Raw genomic sequence first — 22,087 nt, forward strand, 5'->3', positions numbered from 1 at the left:
AAAAAGTCAATGGAATGATTCCTAATGATACTCCACTACACTTATAAACTGGAGCCTAGCATAACCATCATCAGAGGCTTCATCCAGCAACTGACAGGAGCAGATGCAGAGACCCAGAGCCAAACATTAGGCTCAGCTGGGGGAATCCTTCAGAAGAAGGGGAAGGAGGACTGTAGGAGCCAGAGGGGTCAAGGACACCACAAGAACATAGCCCACAGAATCAACTAACCAGGGCTTACTGGAAGTCACAGAGGCTGAACCAACAATTGGGCAACCTGTATACGTCTGATCTAGGTCCTCTGCTATATGGTTTATAACGTCTGATCTTGGTCCTCTGCTATATGGTTTATAACGTCTGATCTAGGTCCTCTGCTATATGGTTTATAACGTCTGATCTAGGTCCTCTGCTATATGGTTTATAACTATCTGTTTTAGTTGTATAGCTTAGTATTTTTGTGGGACTCCTAACAGTGGGAGTTGGGGCTGTCTCTCTCTTACTGCTTTTGGGACCCTTTTCCTCCTACTGTGTTGCTTTGTCTAGACTAGATTTGGAGGGTAGTGCCTAGTCTCATTGTAACTTGTGTGTCTAGTCTCATTGTAACTTGTTTAAGCCATGTTTAGTTGATATGGGAAGCCTGCTCTTTGCTGAAGGAAAAAGGAGGCATCGATCTGGGTGAGAGGGGAGTCATGTGTGGTGGGGATGAGGAGTGGTGGTAGGAAGTAGCTTTGAGGAGAGGAGGGAGGGGAGACTGCAGTTGGGGTGTAATATATAGAAGAATGAATTAAAAAGAAAATCACTCAGGGTTGAGAAAAGTTCACTCTGTGCCCCACTCATTACCAGATCTGCTATCTATCTTCAACCTCTGGTAGTCGGAGCTAGCTGTCTAGGGCCTGTGGTTTGGTGTTCCGCTGTGCTACACCCAAAGGAGTCAAGTCCTAGTTTACCCAGAGGCCAACCTCCTTCATGAATTCCTAGGGCCTCCACTTCCAGTGGCTGTCAACTATCTTTCTTACTTGCCTTCTTAGGACAATGTGTGGTGTAAAAGCAAGCCCTGCCACCTTGGATCAGATAACACCACCAGGAACATGAGCTTGCCGTAAGTGCAGATGATCTCAGTCCCCCTCGATCTCAATCGTTATTTTAGTAAAATTAATGTTGAGAGGCTCTGATAGCAACAGCTCCTTTCTAGTAGACTATAAGTCACAGGAAGCAGCAAAAAAGACAGATGAGCAGGGAGACTGGCCAAGAGGAAAGGAAGCCAGAGGGCAGTGAATGGAGGGAACCAGTGCTGGCAAGGCGTGGCTATAAGTGTTCTAGTCCTACCTTGCAGAACCTGTCTAACCATACAGCACCAGCTGCCTTGTCAGCTTAGGGAGGGCAGTGCTCTGTGTCTACCATCCTCCCGTAAGGCACATCTCAGAGCCTCTCTCCACTCCTACTCTTGGCTTCTAGTGCCACATATGCCCTGCCATTCAACCCTGATCCCCAAGCCCTAGGCAAAAACACAGGCCTTGGTCAACATCCCGAGGTCCCTTGGGTATCTTAATCAGCACTCACCCAGGCTGAGACAACCGCATGAGCAGTTCTTCACTCCTCCCACTTCCTCCAAGGGACTGCAGCTCAGATCTTCGCCTCTCACACTTAAGTCATGGAGGTCTCTAAAGCCACCTACCTTTCCTCTCCCATGTTTCCCTTTGTTTTCTCAATACCAACTGACCTCAGTGACTCTACTCCTACTCCCAAGCTATAACTACTACCCAGCTTCACGGTTAATGATCCTTGTGATTTCCCCTCCCTCTCATTCTCCAGAGTAGGCCATTAATCATGATTCTACATTTCACAAGGCCACCAAGGCTCCTAGCACTGACGCCAGGCTGAACCAGGCCTTTCCCAAGGAAAGGTAGCCCTATTTTATAGTGATAGGACCTTTCTGAGTCTCCCAAGTAGCTCTGTTGGGCCCTGAATGTTTCCAGTGGGAAAGCTTTGGAACTTACAGGGTAATAGGAATGAACACTCATTTACAGGCTGAGGAACAGATAGGCCCAAGAGAGCAGACTAGGAAAAGGTAAATACAAGTGGGTACAGAAAGGGCAAGGGCTCCAGTAAAAGAGAAGCATGTTACAACATGCCAAAAGAGCTGCCTCACTACCCACAGGAATCTCACAAAACAACTGTTTTATGCTTCAGCCTAAGGCACTGCTACTCTTTAAGCAAAAGCCGGGGCTTGAATCTCTGACTCCCCTCAGAGTCAGAAGTGTCTATATCCTCTGCTGACCAAGTCACCTACTCAACATCCACACCCAAGGCATACCAGTCACTCACTAGGATCAAAGAGTGGGGCTCTGCCCCAAGAAGACACTAAAAGGCCTTAGAAGATGTGTCTTCCTTTATTACAAGTATCACCCTCAAGTACACTTGCAGCAGGAGGAGATGAGAGTCCCAAGTCTGTCAGGCCCTCAGCCAGGATAGCTTCAAGAGAAGTTACCCAGCTAGCCCTGAACAGCCCTGAACCAGGAGCCCAGGATTTGCCTGACTTCCTGTTAAAACACTAAACATACCAAATTAAACACTGAGTACTAACAACCCACAAGCCTCAAACCCACTGAGTGTCAGGAACAATGGGACTCCTGGCTAATTTAGAGTCAGCTTTTGTCTGCTTTGGTGCTGGCTGATACACAGGGAAAGGTGTTAAGGGAGGGTGGATATGGTTCAGGGGAGGGGCACCACTGGGCCTAGAATGGAGGTCACCTAATTGAAGGATTTTTCAGGCTTACTCTTTTTGTGATTTCTTTAAAGCTACAGAAGCCTTTGTTCAAAAAAGCTCTGACCCAGAAACCCAGCATGGTGGCAAGCAGAGTGGGTCACCTTCCTCTGCAGTTAGCTGACTCCATGGGGTGCCCACTGGAAATGATGTGCCTGGTAAAGCTGAACCAAACAGAACATGCTGGTTAGTCCAGAAGATGTTTCCAGAAAGTTCCTTCAATAAGGGCTGGGATAGACCTGGAAAAGCACTTTAAAAAGAAACAAATAATGATAAACAAGAGAGGAAAAAGAGCTCCTTACAGGAAAATGCCAAAGGAAAACTGGAGGGAGTTATGAAATTAGATTATCACCATTCAGTAACTGTGCTGGACAGAACCCAATCTGTCAAGATTCCTGCATTTTCAAATGTAGGTCTTAAGCTCCTCCCCACAGGGCACTGACTAATTACATAGGGCAGCCTAGTAACTTAGCTGCAAAGAAACCAGCTGACAGCACACTAGTGCTCACCTCATCAACAAGGAGTCAAACTGAGGCAAATCAGCATTGTGTGGTTGCACCTGGGCCAGACTGCCTCGTTAGGAAGTGTTGTGAGGAAAGTGCATGACCCATCTCTAATCGAACAGAAACATCAACCAATCACAAATTATAAGTGGTTCCATAAAATAAGGGGCTCAAGCCAAAACACATTCTGTAGTCTTTTTCTCTTCAAAAAAAAAAGAGGAAGGAGGAGGAGGAAGAAGAGGGTGGTGGTGAGAGGGAGAGGAGGGGAAGATCGGCCACAGCAGACAGAACATTAAGGCAACAAGCCTGTGGGCCAAGCAGAGGTTTTCAGAATGATTCATCTCACTGCTTGTACAAATGCTTCAGTGCAAACTCTGGAGGCTCAGGTGAGGCAGGGCCCAGGCACCCCAAACTGCCACCCTGCACCTCCCTGCTTTACAAGCTCATTTCCCACATCACTTTCCCTCTTCCATCAAATGCAACGCTACCCAATCACAGGGCACAGGCCTAGCACTGCCATAGTGTTCTATGCCTGATAGTCTTCTGAAAATATTAAGTCCAGACCAAACGTCTACAAGATCCCCAGCAAGAGCACTGGAGGGCCTCGACCAGTTGCACACAATGTGGAGAGTCTGGGCCTGTTCACAGCACTTCAGAGAGGGATAAGAACTCAGAAGGCCATGTTGTGCCCCCCAGAACTCCAGAGATATAGACCAAGCCCTGTGCCAACTCAGAAACTCTCCAGCGGGAGCCATACAGTTCCGAGACCAGTAGGGCTGAAGACAACCTGCTTAGCATCCTCTTATTGCACAGACTAGCTCAGAAAGCTCCTCTTTGTTTTGAGAGAGGACACTTCACAACTTGTTTGTGCTTCAATGGGGCACAGTGCAGATAACCAATGCAGAAGGATTTCAGCTCCTAAACACAGCAAGTAGGCACTGGAAGGCAGACCAGGAAGTGTTAAAGAGCAGCTGGTTTAAGTGTGAAGGGGTAGAGGCACCAGTTCTACAGGCTCACAGACAACTTACCTCATGGAACCAGATTCCTTCAATGAATTTTATCAGCTGAGCCCCCTGTGTACCCCAGCTCTAGGCTGGGTCACACAGCCACCTTTGTGAGACCAATATTAGGATGAGAGCTGCTCTTAAAGTCTACGAACTCTACAGTTAATCCCAATGAGGAACGAAACTCAACCTGCATACCTAATGGGAATATGAAATGTTCTCTTTTATGTGGCTGCTCCCTCCCCCACCCAGCTTCTCTAACACAAAGACACAACATGAGGGAATTTTGAATCATACATATTTATTCCTTGTCTCCACTTTTTCCTTCCTAAAAACCATAATGATTATGATTCAAAAATGTTTAAAACTTTGTGCATCCAAAATTGTATTGTATGCTACAATACACTATGTTTTGAACATCTAGACATCACTGTCCCCTCCCCAAGATGGTATTCTGTAGAACTCCAACTTTTCCCTGCCTCTTTTTTTTTTAAAGAAAAAAAGATTTACTTATTTTTATTTACATTGGTGTTCTGCCTGCATGTCTGTGAGAGGGTGTCTGATAGTCTGAAACAAACTACTCCTAAGTGTAGGCTGCATACCCAGCACTAGACTACCAACAGAAAACAAATTCAACAGCATCTATGGAGGTTTCCTGTCTCATAATGTCACATCAGGGCTTTTTTTTTCTTTAATTTTATCTATTATTATTACTATATTTGTTTTTTTTTTCCTATCTTTTACCATACAGGTCCTTTGCATACATTTTATGGCTTCCAGTTTAATACTTTATGAGATTTCTGAATGTGCATGAGTAGGTCTCTGTTTCTTGTGCCTTCTCTTAGGCTCTTCGCCTGTTTGTTTTGTCCAATTCCAATGTGCTAGTTGTTTTTTTTTTACCTTATTATATCTTATTTTACTATCCTTTTAAAAATAAACAGAAAATGTCAATTTGTAATCTCTCTTCTAAGCTCTCTATTTGAACAGCAATATATATCAAAGCATCTTTGCATAGCATACTTTGAGTGTCTCCAAAAAGCAAACTACACCTTCATCCTGATTCTGACGCTGTCCTCCAGCTGGTATAGGCTGAGGAAGCCAGATGGGGTGGGGTAAGCGATACCAGATGGCCCAGGGAGGCTCCAATTACCCACTCAGCTCCCTGCCCCAAAGATGACCTCACCAGCAGACTTAAGGGGGAGGGGGAGCTATGGGTCTCAGCTCTACCTCAGTACATGCAGCATCTAGGACACCTGGGATACATTGCATACCCAAGGAAAGGGGACACAAAGCTGATGTTTCAGACCTCTTAACAGTGTATGACTTTGCAGAAGGCCAGAAGGTAGACAGCAAAACCACAAAACACAACCAACATGTGAAAATAACAGGGAAGGAGTTAGGGTCAGTGCCTCTCAGACTTGAAAGTGCACATGAAGCACCTGGGAATCTCTGTAAAGACAGGCTGTGATTAGCTGATCCTAAATTAACCTTCCCTCCCTCCCAAGGTTCTGCATCTCAAAGGCTCCCAAGTGATACTGATGTTGCTGAAGAAGGAGGCTGAGCAGCCTGAGCTGGGAGGCAAGCCATATACAGGTACTTGGAGAGCAAATGGCCATTAGGGCACAAGTACCCTTACTGTGTATGGACTTGCAGGGATCCAATATGCTTTCCTGGAGAAATGCCCACCAGATGATCAAGGAATTTCTCTTTGTTTTTGTGGAGCTAGAGGGACGCCTTAACAGTGGGTAAGCCCTAGTCCACTGAGACACACCCCCAGCCCTCTCGGGTTATTTTTATTCCCATTTCACAGCACTGAAAGAGACTCTAAGCAAATGAGTGAAGCCTGCCTCCTCTGAGGCTCTTAGACGTCCAGGACTGGGGAACTGTTATTTGGGACAGTGATAAAGGCTGTTCCTGTCCTGCCCTCAAGGGAGGAAACAGCAGGACAGCAGATGGGGGAGGGAGCAGGCAAGGCTGATTAGGCCTGGGGAGGAAGGGTAAGGCTGAATGAGCAAAAGCAGAGAGATAATAGGTCAGAATCCCACCCAGAAGATGCCAGGGAAAGAATATTTTGCCTCTTGCTAATAAAACAGAAATAAAATTTAAACACCCCATACACCCATACACCCATACACACACACACACACACACACACACACACACTCGGGAGTAAGAAGCTAAGAAGTGTAGGGAAAGATATTTAGGTATATCTCTACTTTTCTGTATTTTATTTTGCCGGTATGACGTCACTTTGGTGAGGGGTAAAACAAAAAGCTTTATTCTTCACAGATCCAACCTCACATGAGAGAAAACACCAGTAAACAGGAATAAAGTGGCATGACCAAGAAGAATTAAGTTGATATCTACAAACGACCTCACTATAGAGGCACTGGTCTCCCTGCTCCGAAGAACCCCTAAGATCAAGCAGGATAGCAGGGTGTGCTGGGTGCAGCTCCAACAGAAATCATAGGCATTCATTACTGCCACCTGCCAGAAAGAGTAAGGAAAATCTAACTGGGAGAGTGAAACCTTTTGTCCAGCTTATCTATCTGTGATGGACTTTCTTCTACAAGATCATATAATAGTACAAGGAACTTTCAAGACAGTGATCCGCCCTCTGGGGTTAAAACTCACGAAACTAAAACGGTCCCAGCTAGAACCTTGCACAGGTTTGTCTGAGCAACCCTTCCCTCCATTACCCAGTCAAAGGCCTATATCCACTATCCACGGTGGTGAACAGTCAATGGCCAGCTACTGCACCTCCAGGATTCAAGCCCCATCTTCTAATCCCTGGGCTTTTGTCCTGAGCACCAGAATCATGGTTTGTTTTGTGTTGCTGTGATAACACATGATAACACACCAAGACTAAAGCAACTTGGAGAGAAAGGGTTTGTCACTTTCCCGTAGAGGGAAGTCAGGAGAGGAATTGAAGCAGAGGAATTGCTCTTGCTTACAGGCTTATTCAGCCTGCTTTCTTATATAACCTAAGGCCACCAGCCCAGGGATAGCACCACCCACAGGGGACTAGGAGGCCCTTCCATGTCTATCACTAATCAAGAAAATGTCCCACAGACTTGCCTGGAGAGCAATTTGATGGAGGCATTTTAATCAATTGAGGTTCTCTCTTCCTAGATGATCCTAGTAATAAAAAACTAACCAGCACAACCAAGTAGCCTGGATTGTGACCTTTCCAAAGATCATTTGGACGAATCTACCCCAAATGAGAGTTGTATTTTACACATGTAATAATTAATGCCAGCGCTTTCTCATCTGAGTCTCCTGGCTCCTATATCTACTGCTGAAATGGAGACAGGCTAACATACAGACTTCTGGGGCTGACTGTGGCCCCTTAATTTGAAAGACAGCTGACAATAGTCAAATCAGACAGCCAACAGGCTCTACCTAAAGATGGTAATTTCTTAAAGAGTCAAAGGAAATGTTCTGGACAAAAAACAACCCAATATTCCAAAGGCCAGTGTCTCTAACAGATCCTGGTGTGGCTTACACAGGAAACAGGAATGGATGGGGCAGAGGAAACCCCAGGAAGAACGCCCGGACCCTGAGATGGGAGTGGCCCTCCTTAGAGACTGTTCCTTTAGACTACCAAAAACTGGGAAGGAAAGAGAGACATTAAGAGGAAAAGGGGGGTAGGGACTGCTTCCCTTCAGTTGGGAGAAAAACCACAACCCTAGAGACCAAAATAAACTGTATGTCCACTTCTCCAGCACCTTCCAGCCATGGCTAAGGTTCTTCTGACAGGAGTTCAATGGTAATCTTACTATATTGTCATGAGGTACTTTTTCTTAGGACCAGATGACCGGTTCCAACATACCTACCTACCCATCCTAACACACACACACACACACACACTGCCTGGTCCCACACAAACCTGATGAGAACTCCTAATCTTCACTCTTTATCTTTACTCTTATCTTTACTCTGAGTGATCTGGTAAGAGGGTGACAGAATAAAAGGGATGCTTGTCTTTGCTGGGAGATGGAGGTATAGCTGGGAGCTGCCAAGCCTTTTGGCCCAGTAAGTAGACTTGCACTGTGAAGGCTTCCACTGGTACCGTGCACACGCTGCCTGCTGCACATGCTGCCTGCTGCCTGCTTTTAAGAGCTCAGAGATGGCTGAACAAAGGAGAAGAGCGTGTCTCGGCAGTGGGGGTGGTTGCTGGCTGCAAAGCAGGCTTTTCTGCAGCTGAGAGCTCAAGGAGGGATGAGGGACATGATATGGGGTGAGCACAAAGGAAGATGGGGGTCCCAGCAAGCCTGACAGCAGCTGAGGCACGTGCCTGGCCCCCACCCAAGGGTGCAGCTGGTCAGAGAGAGTTCTGTGGACATGTTTCCCAAGGTGGTGGTGGGCAGGCAGCTGACAAGCCAGAATGGGCATCCTGCTCCTTCCCAGCTGTTCTGATGGCTACCCAAGGAGCTCCAGGCAGACAACATGGCATAAAAGCAGAAAGAGATCCTAACACAGCTATCCACAAACTGCACAGGAAGAAGGCAGGGCTGCAATCTGAGAACTGTAGGGCCCAGTGACTCAGAGCTTTCAGCAAAAGACCTCCACTAAGCACAATGGGCTACAGCAGCCATTAACAATAGCAGCTCTGGCCCCTCCCTCTTCTCCTCCGCCCAGTTTCTTTCCCACCCCCAAACCCACTACAGGAGGCATCGGGAAACCAGGGCAGAGCCCATGAATAGCTCCACTGTCAGTCCCAAAGCCCCACCTCCTCAGCCTCACAGGTCAGGCCTAGCTGCCACCAGATCACAATAGAAACCTCTGTGCTACAGAGGGCCAAGGCTCCCAACAACAGAGCCTCCAGCATTGGTAGCTCTGGGCTCCTCATGGGGACTGCATGTGACTATACTGGTGAGGAGTCCTCTCTGAAAGAGGTTGGTAGGACAGGGGCACAGGCCACAAAATCACCAGGCCCAGGCATAGAAAGAAGTCTCCCTAAAAGCTCCCTGCTTTCCTGTCTTGGAAAGGCCACATAGGACAGCTATGGCTAGGTACTTCAGTGGGACACTGTGGCTTCAGTGACAAGGAAACTGTGAGAAAACTTTAAGACTAAGTAGCCTATGCCCTCTCCCACAATCCTCTGGACCTTGTATAGGACCTTGTACAGACCAGTTACAGCTTGCTTAAAACACTACCCAAGAGTTTTATAGTTCAGTCCTATTCAGCTTCTCACATGGTGTTTCCCACCTCATCCAGACTCCTCCTCAGACCCCTCAGGACATTTCTGGGTGCACAGGCCTCATGGACACAGCCAAGAGCTCCAAACATGTCATGGGAAGAGGGTAGTGTGTGCTGAGTCACTAGCAGAAGAGGACAGAAACCGTCACAGCACCCCCCCACCACCAACTCTCACTGCAAAAATAGAAGATGGCCCTAGCATCAAAACAGCCATGCTTTGTTCCTGACGATCACCTCAGTGCTTCCCCTCCACACTAGCCACCTCATACTCAGGCAATCAGGCTTATGAAAGCAAACACTGAAAGCAACCTCAATGTCCATCAGTAGGGACAAAAGGGAGCCAAGGTCCACACGGCCTGCTAAAGAACGGGCTAAAGAGTGCGCTAAAGTCGAACACTCCCCAGATGTATCTTAGAGCGATGGAGACTGCATGCCACGGTAGGAATAAGCACACACACGGGATGGGGGTGTGCATGGGGTTTCCTGCCACACTTCACTATGCTCTGAACACCGGATGGTGGAGGCTTTGGGCTTGGGGAGAGCAGCTGAAGAGGCTAGACTTATGAGTTTCTATTATTTCTTCTGTGGATTCTATTTTTTTTTTTAAATGACAGAAAAGTTAAGCTTAATTCAATATATTTAAAATGTCTAAAGTTTGTGGCTAGAGGTACCAAAAAATAGTTACCATAGCCAGGTGCACTTACATATCCCTCTATAATCTCAATACTTGGGTGATTTGAGGCAGAAAGATGAATTTCAACCTACAATATGTAGGAAGACCTTGAAAGAATAGAAAGGAAGGGAGGAGAGAGAGAAAGAGAGAAAGAAAGAAAAGGGGGAGGGGAAAGAGGGAGAGGAAAAATACTTTATGAATAGCTCTCTTTGGCAGCATCTGGCATCTCCCCAGAACAAGATGTTGTGGGGGAGGGGAGGAAGAAGACACTGAAGAGGCCAGCAGAAGGCAGTACAGGCCTCTGAGCCCACTCAGCTCCACGAATAGCTTCCTCCAATAGAAAATTCTATGAAAGAAAAGCAAGAAGATATTATGATAATGACAGAAAGAAAACTAAGCTTTTCCACACCAAGGGCCACCTGTAGAAATACAAGGTCCAAGATGCATGAGAGGGAGGGAGAGGAAGAGAGAGGATTGGCTGGCTGGCTGGCTGTATGTCCAAAGGAAGGCTGAAGAGCCCCTGTCTTGCTGCGAGGGGATAACACAATGGTGATTAGAGCCAGTGGAGGTCAAGAAATTGGGAGAGAGACTTAACAGCAGAGAGTGGTCCATGAGCATCCAGCAGACACTTCTGGGGCCTCCCCAGCAGCCAGCAAGGCTCCAAGTCTTAGCGTTATGAGCCCATCCCCATTTTAGCAGCTAAAGAAAGCTATTCCAACAGATTTCTAGGTCTGGCCCCACTCCAAGGACAAGCTAAAAACAGTTTCTCCAAAATCTCAGCTTAAAACCTCAACCCCTTAGCCACTAGGCTGCATGTACCTTTCAAGAGAGGGAAACTGCAGCACAGGGCTGAGGCATGCATCTGTGTGCCTACTCTTGCTAAAGGGTTACATTTATTGTTTAAAAGCCCCCCTGTAATGGGTGTATCAATAAATACTCTGCACTCAAAAGCACTGATGTATTTCCTTCGCTTGATTTTTGCCCCCAAGGAATAATATAAAAACCATCCCAGTCTCTGTTGCTGCTAGGGGATAACAAAATGGCCATTAGAGCCAGTGGGGGCCAAGGAATTGGGAGCAAGACCTGAACAGCAGGGAGTGGTCCAGGAGCTCAACCCTTCCTGCAGACCATTTCAGCCCTAGGACAATACAGCTGGCAGTTTCATAATGGCATCAAGCTCACAACTGCCCAGGGCTCAGAGAATAAAGGGCAGGGAGGGACAGAGTACATTTGGTTCCCCTTTCTCAAAGATCCTCTCCTGACAGTAAAGTTCAGCAAATGCCTCCCAAAAGCATTAGCACCAATGGGATTTCAAGGCTACTAGGACCACACCAGCACTTGGAGCTTGCATACCTTCAAGCTAAAAAACAGTTCCTGTTCCCTTGACAGGGCCCAGTGCAAGGTCAAGTCAGGTCCTACAGAGGAACCCCACAAACTTTCACTGGACCAAAACCAGCCTCTCTAAGGTCACCCACCCCAGGGAGGCTCTGAGCCTCCAGGGCATATCCTGTTTCACTACACTGGTCTTCTCTGGGGAAAACTTCAGGGCTGCTAGAACCCAGAGGGGACTCTGTGCAGAACCTGCCACCACCACAGTACCTAGGCCCGTCCCACTCCCTTTCCTATTCTAGTGACTGCCATGAACACCCTCCACTACCACTGACTTTTCTTGTCTACCCCCTCCCACCCCAACTTATCCTGTTTACACCATTGCTTGTATTTCACAGGAAACAATAAGGACAGCAAGAGACAATGACTGTGGGAGGCAGGCTGCCTGCAGAGAACAGACGTGATCTCCATTCTTCCTCTGCAAGGACAGATACTGGCTATGGGACCTTTCCCTGGAGGAAGTGAGTAAGCCCCTACAGGCAGCCAACAGGTTTTCCTGAAAGCAGAGCCTTGCTCCTATACAGCTGGCTGAGGCAAGAACAGCTTCAGGTGTTGACAGACCAGTAGGTCGCCTGCACCAGGGATGACCAGTAAAAGAGGCCAGACACAAAGCCAGAGAGATGCCTCCCTCTTGGAGAAGGAAAGAACATGCAGGTCAGTAAAAAAAAAAAACAAAAAACAAAAAACTGTTTAGGCCCAGGAAATGGATGGGACCACCTATGACCCCTTTCATGGACCCAGAGCAGACAAAATAAGAAAGTCTTCTAGGCTGGTAGGAGGGGGTTACACAGGTGTACATGTTTACTTGGGACTGGCAGAGCACACGACAGGAACTCTGCAGTTGCAGAGAGCTTCAGGGAAGAGAGTGGCTGTGGTCTGATAGCCAACAGACCCACTAGTGCTAAGTTTGGAAATGGGAGCTGCAGGGACACTAGGTCCTGTGTGCAGAGGGGAAGGAGATTAAGATGCAATGAATCACTACACACTGAAATAAAAAGACCAAAGTTGCTTGAAATGGTGACCACCTTCCTTTTAGCTCTGAAGCCTTACTGACTGTGTCAAAAAGAATGGTACTGAAGATGAGGAACACCCACAGGAGAAAATGCCACTCCTGAGAAACAATAGTGAGCACTCATGAGCCTGGGTCAATGTAAAAACTTACAACACAGGAGACTGAAGAGGATTTAGTCCTTCACCAAACTTTAGCCAAGTCCTCTGAAATCTCTGTAATCAATTAGCTCTGATCTTACACTTGTAAAGGCCCACTCTAGCAAGAATCCTGCTAAGTCAATTTATCCCCAACATGTTATCAAATTCCTTATCCTTGTTTATCCTCCACATAATATCTGGCCACTTGGCTTGCCTTCAGGAAGAATTCTGTCAGGTCCACTCAGCTAAGAAGGCCCTACCTTCAGAATCTCTCTAAGATCAGGGCACAGTGCTCCCTAGCTGCAGTTCTTACTCTCCTTGGTATTTTGGAGCTGAGCCCAGTCTCTTTCCCCTGCTGCAGTAGTCCTGAACAGTCTGCCTTAACATCTCGAGAAGTGCCAGATTCGTTTTTTTCTTTAAGCACAGAGTTCCTCCAGGATGCTTCTTACCTTCACTCAGAGAGAATCACCCACACTTGACCTGGCCAGCTCCTACAAGCTTCAGAAGACTGAGTCGATGTGGCCCAGGAACACAGGATGGTCAGAAAACAGAGAAGGCAGGAAGAGGGGCATTTCCAAGCAGCCAGGGGAGCAAACGCACCATGGCGTTCCGCAGGATATCACCAAGATCAAGACTGTAGGCCTCTGATGCAAGGGGTCAGTACTGCCACAGCCTGAATGGGGCAGCAGCTTTTGGGGGCTAAAGCTGAGGAAACTGTTTTCTTTATTCTGTGATGCTTTAAAAGAGCCCCCGCTGGGGATCCCTTGAGTATGCTGAACCCCTTTCCCTCCCACGCCAACCTCAGATACAGACAAAGGAGACTTCAGGGGACATTCATCTCTTCCAGCTGCTGTGAGGATCCTCTCTTGGATGTCACAGCTATGAACTCCTCAGATCTCTATTTCTGAATGTTTGTTGGGTTCTGTAGCACACATGGTCACAGACCGAATGGCTGGCACCCTAACCAGAGAAAAGGTCCACCAGCCTCTGATCTGGCTCTTTCCCAGATATCACCTACCACCTGAAAAGATAACTGGGGGGGTGGGGGGCACCACGAGCTCACCTCCTACCAGGATGCCAGCAGCTGCTTTAGCCACATAGTATACAGACCAAGAGAGTCCAAGGAGAAGTAGCTACCTAGCTAGTAATGGTAGACTCCTGCGGCTTAAAGAGATAGCAGAATAGGTCTTAAGAGATGAACATGCCAACTCCAGCGGGTCCAGGCCCACTTACACCCTGATTACTCTGTCCAAAGAGAAAAAAACCACAGCTCTGCTCAGCCCCACCCAACCCCACCCAACCCCCAAGGGTGGAGGAAGCAGGGTTCCCAGAACCAGTTGTTGGTAAGCACTTGCTGGGAACTGCCAGGAAGATAGCAGCTGTCCCAAAACACGTCAGGCCCAGCCCAGGGGCCCAGACCTGTCCCTCAAACCTGAAGTGTATACCAGCTTCTCAGCCACCAAGACAAACGTGGCAGATCTGACTCTGCCTGCTCCACAGATGAGAAAATATGCAACTTCAGTCTAGGCTGCACAGCTAGCAATTAGACTTCAGTCAAAAGCTGGCCTCCTTGCTGCCCATCTGCATGCTAGACTGGGGTAGGCATCTTCATGCTGAGTGGGCAGATACACCAACAGTTGCTCATAGGCCAGGACCTGTACCAATGCAACTACTTGCTCTGTCTGAACCAATACTGGCAAGGATGGCAGAAAGTGGCCACAGCAACTCACAGTCAGAGACAGCACTGCTACACTGCCTATTCACAAGCCCAAAGACTCTGAAAACAACCAACCAGGCCTATACTAGGCACTGGTGAGCAGACAAGCCTTGACACTTTACTTTCTACAGGCCTTTACACTTTCTGACATTCCACAGGTGGGAAAACAGAAGCCTTGAAAAAGCAGTAACCAAGCTGTCCAGTAGTGCTGCATGCCTTTAATCCCAGCAGAGGCAGACGCAGGAGGATCTCTGTGAGTTGGAGGCCAGCCCAAGCCAGCTCCAGGACAGCTAAGGCTACACAGAGAAACCTTGTCTCAAAAGAAAGAAAGAAAGAAAGAAAGAGAAAGAGAGAGAGAGAGAGAGAGAGAGAGAGAGAGAGAGAGAGAGAGAGAGAGAGAGAGAGAGAAAGGAAGGAAGGAAGGAAGGAAGGAAGGAAGGGAAAAGAAAAGAAGAGAAAAGAAAAGAGAGCAAGCAAGCTGTAACTATGCCTAAAGTAGGTCTCTGGCTGGATGTACACATGGGTGACAGAACACAAAAGCAAACACCAGAGTGGCTAGAGAACCGCATCTAACAGGCTTCTCCCCTGTTCTATGGAAGCTACCCTACAGTCACCCTACCAAACTGTCACTCTCTTACCACTCTGCTCCACACTCCCAGTCCTGCAGGCTTGGCCTCAGTAACTAGAGGAATTACTAAGAGCACAGCAACCAGGGGCACCTCCACCTGCTCAGCTCCTAGGGAAGGATGGGAAGTACAAGCCCAAAGTCCACTGGCCAGGAGACAAGGGTGGCCAAGCCTGCTTTCCTTCTCCCCTCGGGATTATTTCTCTTTAAAAGCACTAACACCCAACAGCAGGAAACAGGGATTATCACCTCCATTCACAGGCTCTAGGCTGGGACTTCCTGCTTCTTTTGAATAAACGAATGAACTAGTCAATGAGCAAAAGGACACAGGTCAGAGGAAAGAGGAGCGCTCTGCCTTTAAAGGCTGCCTCTGCCCAAGGTTCATTTTTTTGGTTATCAAACTTCTACCTTTCAGGAGTGGCAACTTCATCTTTAAACAGTGCTTCTTGGATTAGTTCAAAATAATGTTTTTGGAGACACAGGACCCAGAGCTTAAGAAGAAGCAAGTGACAGACAAGTGATGGACATTTCATGCTGTTCATCACGTCTGTTTGCTTGTTTTTTATTCCTACCCCACCCCCCACCTTGAGTGTGACTATGGCCATGTGACTTGGTGCAACCAATGAAATGCCACTTATAGGCAGATGTTTTAAAAGCCAAGATAAGACTCATCAGGATATCCCTACTGGGCTAGAAATATGAATTGGTCCTACAATAATAACATAAAGCAGGTTGTGATGTATATGTGGAGACAGCAAAAACAAAAGAAAAATAAAAAGAAAGACTTACTGCTTTAAGCCTCTGAAGTCTGAAGTTTGATATTAACTACATCAAACCCTGATCTCTACAGAAAGCTCTCCAGTCCCAGCCCCAGCCCCAGCCCCAGCCCTGCAATCCTCTGGCCTTGTGGAGCAAATACTATAGCATCAGTCAAATTAGCAGGGATTCAGGGTTGGCATGTAGCTAGCATGCTAGATGGGTAAGGCACTTTGGAAAATGGGTCTTAAGGAGACCTGTACTGAAGAACTCAGTAGTTCTGCCTTGGGCCAGGCTTGGTCACTTGTTTAAGCACCTCCAGGAAGAAGGTATCCTCTAAATCGGAGACTTCCAGGAAATCACTCTGACCTTTCTGGGCCATAGTTTTCTCATTTGTAAAATCAGGTAGTTAATGTCTACCACATTTGGGTTGTTTCAAGGATTAAACAATTAAAAGTAAGGCTGGGATAGTAGCTTGATTTGTTTCCATAAATACTAAGAAGCCTTGAAAAACCCACCATTATGCCATGTAATACCTATATGCTTGTTCATAAATTTTTTAAGCCAGCAAGGGACTTTTTCAAGACTGGCATACTGGCATTTTCAGGCACTGTAAAAATTATTGTGTTTAACTCTTTAGCAAAGTTAAACAAGGTTGAATTCCTAGGCCCATGGTGGCGTAGGATAAGGCCCCCGGAAGTGGTTTGAGAACCCAGGGCTTCCTTGCACCCTGGCCTCTTTGTAACTTCACCTCATTTCTATAACTTGCAGGGCAAGCTCCTCTCCACCCACACAAGGCATGAGTTTCATCTTCCATTACAAACATGTGACAAGAAGCCCTCACCTGTCCTGAGAGATGAGCTAGCACAGCTGCCCTAAGAAAGAGACCGAAGGAGAACCTTCCCATGGCAGCCAACCCTTCCCTCTCATCGGCTTTTCTTGGGGACAGCCACAGACCTCTGGAGGATCAGTGTGGCTAAGACTGTTTGACTAAATGAAGCAACTAAGCCTAGATCAAGTGCATATCAATAACTACCACTGAGCATCTACTGTAGCCCCACCACACAAGGCTTACAGATGTGAGCCCAGAAAAGCATCTGGTACAGCACAGAGCACCCAGTCTCTGAAATGCATTAGGCGATCCAAGAAGGAGACCCAGAAATGCAGAAAGGGATGCTATCAAGCCAATCACCAACTAAAGGTGTACAATAAGCACACAATAAGGGTAAAATACATCTAGTAACATAGGTCTCCACCTCAAGAGACTGAGGCAGAAGGATCATGAATTCAAGGCAACCCTGTGTTACACAAGATCCTGACAGAAAAAAAAAAAAAAAGAAGACTCGGGGACAGCTAAGGGAGGAGCCAGAGAGCAGAAGTCTGGAGCAGACGTCTGGGCTTCATTCTAAGGGTTCCAGGGCCCACGAGGAGTTTTGTAAGAAAGGGTGTCTCCAGCAACCTCTGAGCTGTTAGAATGTGGGGCCCCAGATTTCCTTTCATAAATAAGGAAGCACTCAGCAGTCACCAACTTCTACTCAGAAGTCAAGGGGCTGTGTGGAAACTCTAGGATTTGGCAGGCAACTGACCTAAATCCACCAATCCTTAGGGGTGACCACCTAGAGAGCTGAGATCACACCTGCTACAGGTTCCAGCCCAGCGTCCTGCAAACGCTGCCCAACACATCTCGATGTCCCAGAACACCAGTGTCCTGATACGGTCCGGGCAACCAGCTCGGGCAAGCACCGGCTGAAGACACCTAGTTCTGAGGATACTGACTGCCTCTCACTGGAGACCGAGTTTCAGTCCTCCAGAAGAGGAGTTTCTGTGGTTCAGGGGCCGAAGTCCCCAAACGTGCACTCTGCCCACCCTCTGCACTGCATGCCCAGGAGGGAAGGGAACAGAGGCGCCAACCTGCGCTGAGCCAAGACACAGCCAGAATCACAACTTGGCCAAATCTCGGGCTAGGTCAGGGGTCGGGCTCTGCTTCCAAACACAGCCTTTAGCGACCAGCACCGAGAAGCCAGGGTCGCCACCTCCTTAAACTCTAGCCGGACAGCGTGGGACCCCGCGACTGAGAGCACACCCAGGGTCGGTGGGGGCTGGGCGAACGTCCCCTCATCCGGAACCGGAGCTGAATAAAGAGCCTTCTGCTGGGCTCGCAGGTGAGGACGGACAGAGCCCAGGCAGTAGCGGGGAGCAGACACACCTTCCGGGGAGCCCGCCGCGCCTCCCACTCGATACAGCGCCCCACTTCGACTCAGCGGGGTCCCGGTCGCGGCCTCCAGAGCTCGCGGGCGGTCTCAGCAGACAAAGCCCGCTCCACCCGCGGGGCCGCCCCCCTCCAGCCAAGGGAGTCCAGGAGCCGAACAGGAACGCTGGGAGCAGCCGCTGTCCCGAGAGAGAACGCTCACGAGGGCCGGCCCGAGACAATAAAGACAGGCCCGACGCTTCAGCGAGGCCACGCGTTCTACTTACCCGGGCGCGGCAGCAGCGGCGGCAGCACGGCCCGGTCGGCCGAGGAAGTTAGAGCAAGTTCGGCAGTGCGGAGCGGGAGGGCGCGACTCGGGCCGTCCGAGCGGCGGAGGCGGGGCGCGGAGGGGCGGGGCCGCGGCGGAAAAAGAAGCGCCGCTTCCTTGCACCGCTCAGCCCCCCCTTGCGTCTGGCCCACCCCGGTCCCGCCCCCGCTCTTTGCCCCGCCCCTTGCAGGCACCGCCCCATCCTTCGCTCCTCCCCACCACCCTGGCGGGGCCCTCACCTCTCGCTCCGCCCCCTGCGCTATCAGCCCACATCCCTCCGCTGATTGCCCCGCCCACATTGATCACCACGCCTTCTCTACGCCCCGCCCCCGTTGCTGTGCTCCACCCCCACACACTGTGCACCCCTCCCTACAAGTGGTCTGCCATAGGTAATGAGGCGGATCGTTGACCCGCCCCTTTGTCCGGCTCTAGGCGGTGCCCCAAGCGGGATTTACCCGGTTCCGCCCTCTCTGTGGCTCCGCGATGCTGGCGAAGGCAATCACTTGTGGCCGCAGTGTTGAGCGTTTGGCCAAGTTACGCCGTGCAAATACCCCTCTGGTATTGGCTCTTGACCAGGCGGGAACCGGGCCTGGGAGAAATGCGAGTTACGAGATGCCTGTCTCAAGGGATGCTCGAGGTAGCTGGGAGGTGGAAGAAGATTGGTGAAATGGCTGGTTTTAAGATGGAAGGCATTCCTGCCCAGCCTTAGGAGCCTGTGGTGGGGGTAGTTAGTCTTCTAGAAAAGGGTGCTTGAGATTTCTTTACAGCTGAGCCGTAAAGACTCGCTCCTTTCAGTCTCGGTTCTAAAAATACCAAGCTTCCTTTGGATGGCCTGCTGAGTTTTGCTCATCACCTTTATGCTGAGGCGATGACTGGACTGATTCTTGGAAGTGCAAGGCCACAGGACAGGCAGTGTCCACACCGCTGTGATGAAAGGGCCGACCTCGTCCCAGCCTAGATTTGCTTGTCTATAGAGTAAAGCACAACCTCGTCCTGCTTGGTAAACTGTAGATTTGTGGAAACTGAGAGACAGATCTGCTCCTCCTGGGCAACACAAAAGTGGCATAAGACTGGGGCTAAGTTTTAACACATGCGGCCAACAGGTTTTCATTGTAAAGAGAAAAAAAAAATCTGGAAATAGAGGGTACCTTTCTTTCTGCTGCTTGTTGTGGTTATTTAAGAATGGGGATGTTGCCTGTTTCTAGAATACCCCAGATAGCTCAAGGACCTCTCTGGCAAGGAAACCTGTTCATATTGTCACCTCTAACTAGCCAAAATGCATGACTGGGTGTCTGATGTGTGAGCACCAGGTCTTGCATTATCCTGGGGAGTGCAGCAGCTGAAACCTCTCCCTCTACATAGTTACTTTTTGGTATAAAAAGATGAAATCAATGCTGGGACAAGACAAAAGGCCTGGGATAAAATGAGGAAGTGGTTGAGAAAGGTGAGAGATTAGAGTTGAAACTAAACTGAAAACAAAATAATGAAGAGTTAGCCTGGCATTGGGGCTGGGGGTGGCAATTGGTCCAGAAAGCACAAGTGGAGAGCAGAAGTGCCAAGGCCTGTATAAGGGCACACTCTGATGTGTCAAGGAGCTGAAAGAAAGCTAGATGTCTATGGTGGTCAGGCTACCTTTGGGTACAAGGCTAGGGATGGAGTGGAGACCAGGACAGAACAGGCCTGTAAATTGTATCAAACGAACGACTGAGTATATATATATATATATATTTGGTTTTTGGTTTTGTTTTGTTGTTTTTTTTAATTAAGCCTTTGAAGGGTTTATAGAAAAAACTAACATTCTGATTTGCCACTGTGAGAAGAGTAAATGTAGTAGTTGTCAGGCAAAAATTAAAAGCAGCGAGCCAATTAAACTTTTGCTTTAATCCAAGCCAAATCTGAACTGAAGTGGTGGGTGTGTTAAGATGAATAGTTGAAGGGCTCAGCGGTTAAGAGCACTGACTGCTCTTCCGAAGGTCCTGAGTTCAAATCCCAGCAACTACATGATGGCTCACAACCATCCATCATGAGATCTGATGCCCTCTTCTGGGGTGTCTGAAGACAGCTACAGTGTACTTACATATAATAAATAAATAAATCTAAAAAAAAAAAAAAGTCAGGCAGTGGTGGTGAATGCCTTTAATCCCAGCACTTGGGAGGCAGAGGCAGGCAGATTTCTGAGTTCAAGGCCAGCTTGGTCTACATAGTGAGTTCTAGGACAGCCAGGGCTATGCAGAGAAACCCTGACCCGAAAAACAAAAACAACAACAACAAAAAAGATGAAAAGTTGAGAGATGCTGTTTTGTATTTAAGACCAAAAAGACCAGATGCAGGAGGAAGAAGTATAGAAATGAAAGGGATAGCTTTTAAATGTCATTCTGTGAGTGGGCAAACAGTACCTCACTTATTGGGTGGACACACCTGGAGGAAGACCACTTTCAGGATGACCACCAACAATCTTGTTTTGGCCATATTGACTTAGCAGTGCCTGATAGTCACCCAGGGTTGTTGTCCAGTCACTAAAAGCACAGAAGAAAGGTGTGGGCTGAAGGTGTGTTTTGGGAGATCATCGGGTAGAATAGACCATAAGAACTGAGAAGGCCATCTAAAGGGAAGAAAGGTAGACGCAGAAGAGAAGGTTCCTTGGGGACCCAGAGAATGAGAGGGAACAGAGGGCAAGAAAAAAACACCGAGAGACAGGCTGAGAGGCCAGAGAACAAAGGATGCTAGATTCCTGTGCCCAAGACTGACAAAACTGTTTCCAGAAAGGACTTAGCTGTTAGATGCTGCTTGGGGATGAGGTAAGATAAGGACAGATAAGTGTTCATTGCTTATAGCAAGCAGCACGAAGCCATTGGTAAACATGCTAAGGATACTACTCCAGATATAGTGGGGTGGAAGCCAGATGGCAGTAGAGTAATAACCCAATAGGGAACAGAGAACCATGAGTGATCAAGGTCTTGGTAGAGATGTCTAGGCAGCCCTAATAGCCATATCTCATTTTGCCTTTCCTAGCATAATTTCCAATTCTATCTGGCCACATACTTGGCTTCCCAAAATGAAGGCAAATGTCTCTGATGCATATGACCGTGTAACTCAGTTCCAGGAAATAGGAGTCCAAGTGTCCATGTACAGATTCTAAACTAGCTTTAAAGGGAAGCAATGTTCTTTCCTTGGTCGGCATTCTTTCCAGGAATATACTTATGAAAGACATGGCTCCAGTAGCCGTGGGTGTCAGTAGCAGAAGTCATGTATTGTAGATGTTGACAAACCAAATTAGGATAACTGGCTTCCCAAGGTCTAGAGAGTCCCCTATTTTGAGATATCTTCCTATTTACTGTGTAGATGAAAGGAAGAAAATTATCTTGTTCACATTTATCTACTTTCCATTTTAAAATTTTACTTATTTATCTATTTTAAGAAAAGGTCTCTCTGGAGCCCTGGCTGGCCTGGAACTTCCATGTAGATCAGGCTGGCTTCAAACTCCACAGAGATCTGCCTGGCTCTGCCCTCTAGTGCTAGGATTAATGATACTTACAGCCTACTAGTTCTAACCTTAATTTGTGGGGAAGGAGGATTTAGACTACAGAGAAAACTGCGGGAGGTTTGTATAATGATGAGAATGATCTGGGGGAGAAAGGGGTAAGGATCTGACGAGCAGATGAACGAAGTTGGGATACAGGCACAAAGCAGAGTGGTCGATCACATGACCTTCCTTAGATACAGGTCTAATGAAGTTATATCCATCACTATGCAGAAGAGGGTATAAGGCTACGAAGCTGTTTCCAGTGAGG

General features: G+C 48.0%; 1 protein-coding gene across 1 annotated transcript in view; it reads right to left on the reverse strand.

Annotated features, from left to right (window-relative positions):
• The window catches only part of Tspan14 (tetraspanin 14), a 56,452-nt gene extending 38,009 nt beyond the window's left edge, over nucleotides 1-18,443 (reverse strand). The window contains exon 1 of the mRNA XM_031362836.1: nucleotides 18,256-18,443. The gene's annotated coding sequence lies outside the window, so the exon portion shown is untranslated. The remainder of the gene's footprint in view (nucleotides 1-18,255) is intronic.
• Nucleotides 18,444-22,087: the final 3,644 nt, after the last annotated feature.

This window comes from Mastomys coucha, unplaced genomic scaffold (assembly GCF_008632895.1).
Source record: "Mastomys coucha isolate ucsf_1 unplaced genomic scaffold, UCSF_Mcou_1 pScaffold9, whole genome shotgun sequence".
NCBI classification, from domain to species: Eukaryota; Metazoa; Chordata; class Mammalia; order Rodentia; family Muridae; genus Mastomys; species Mastomys coucha.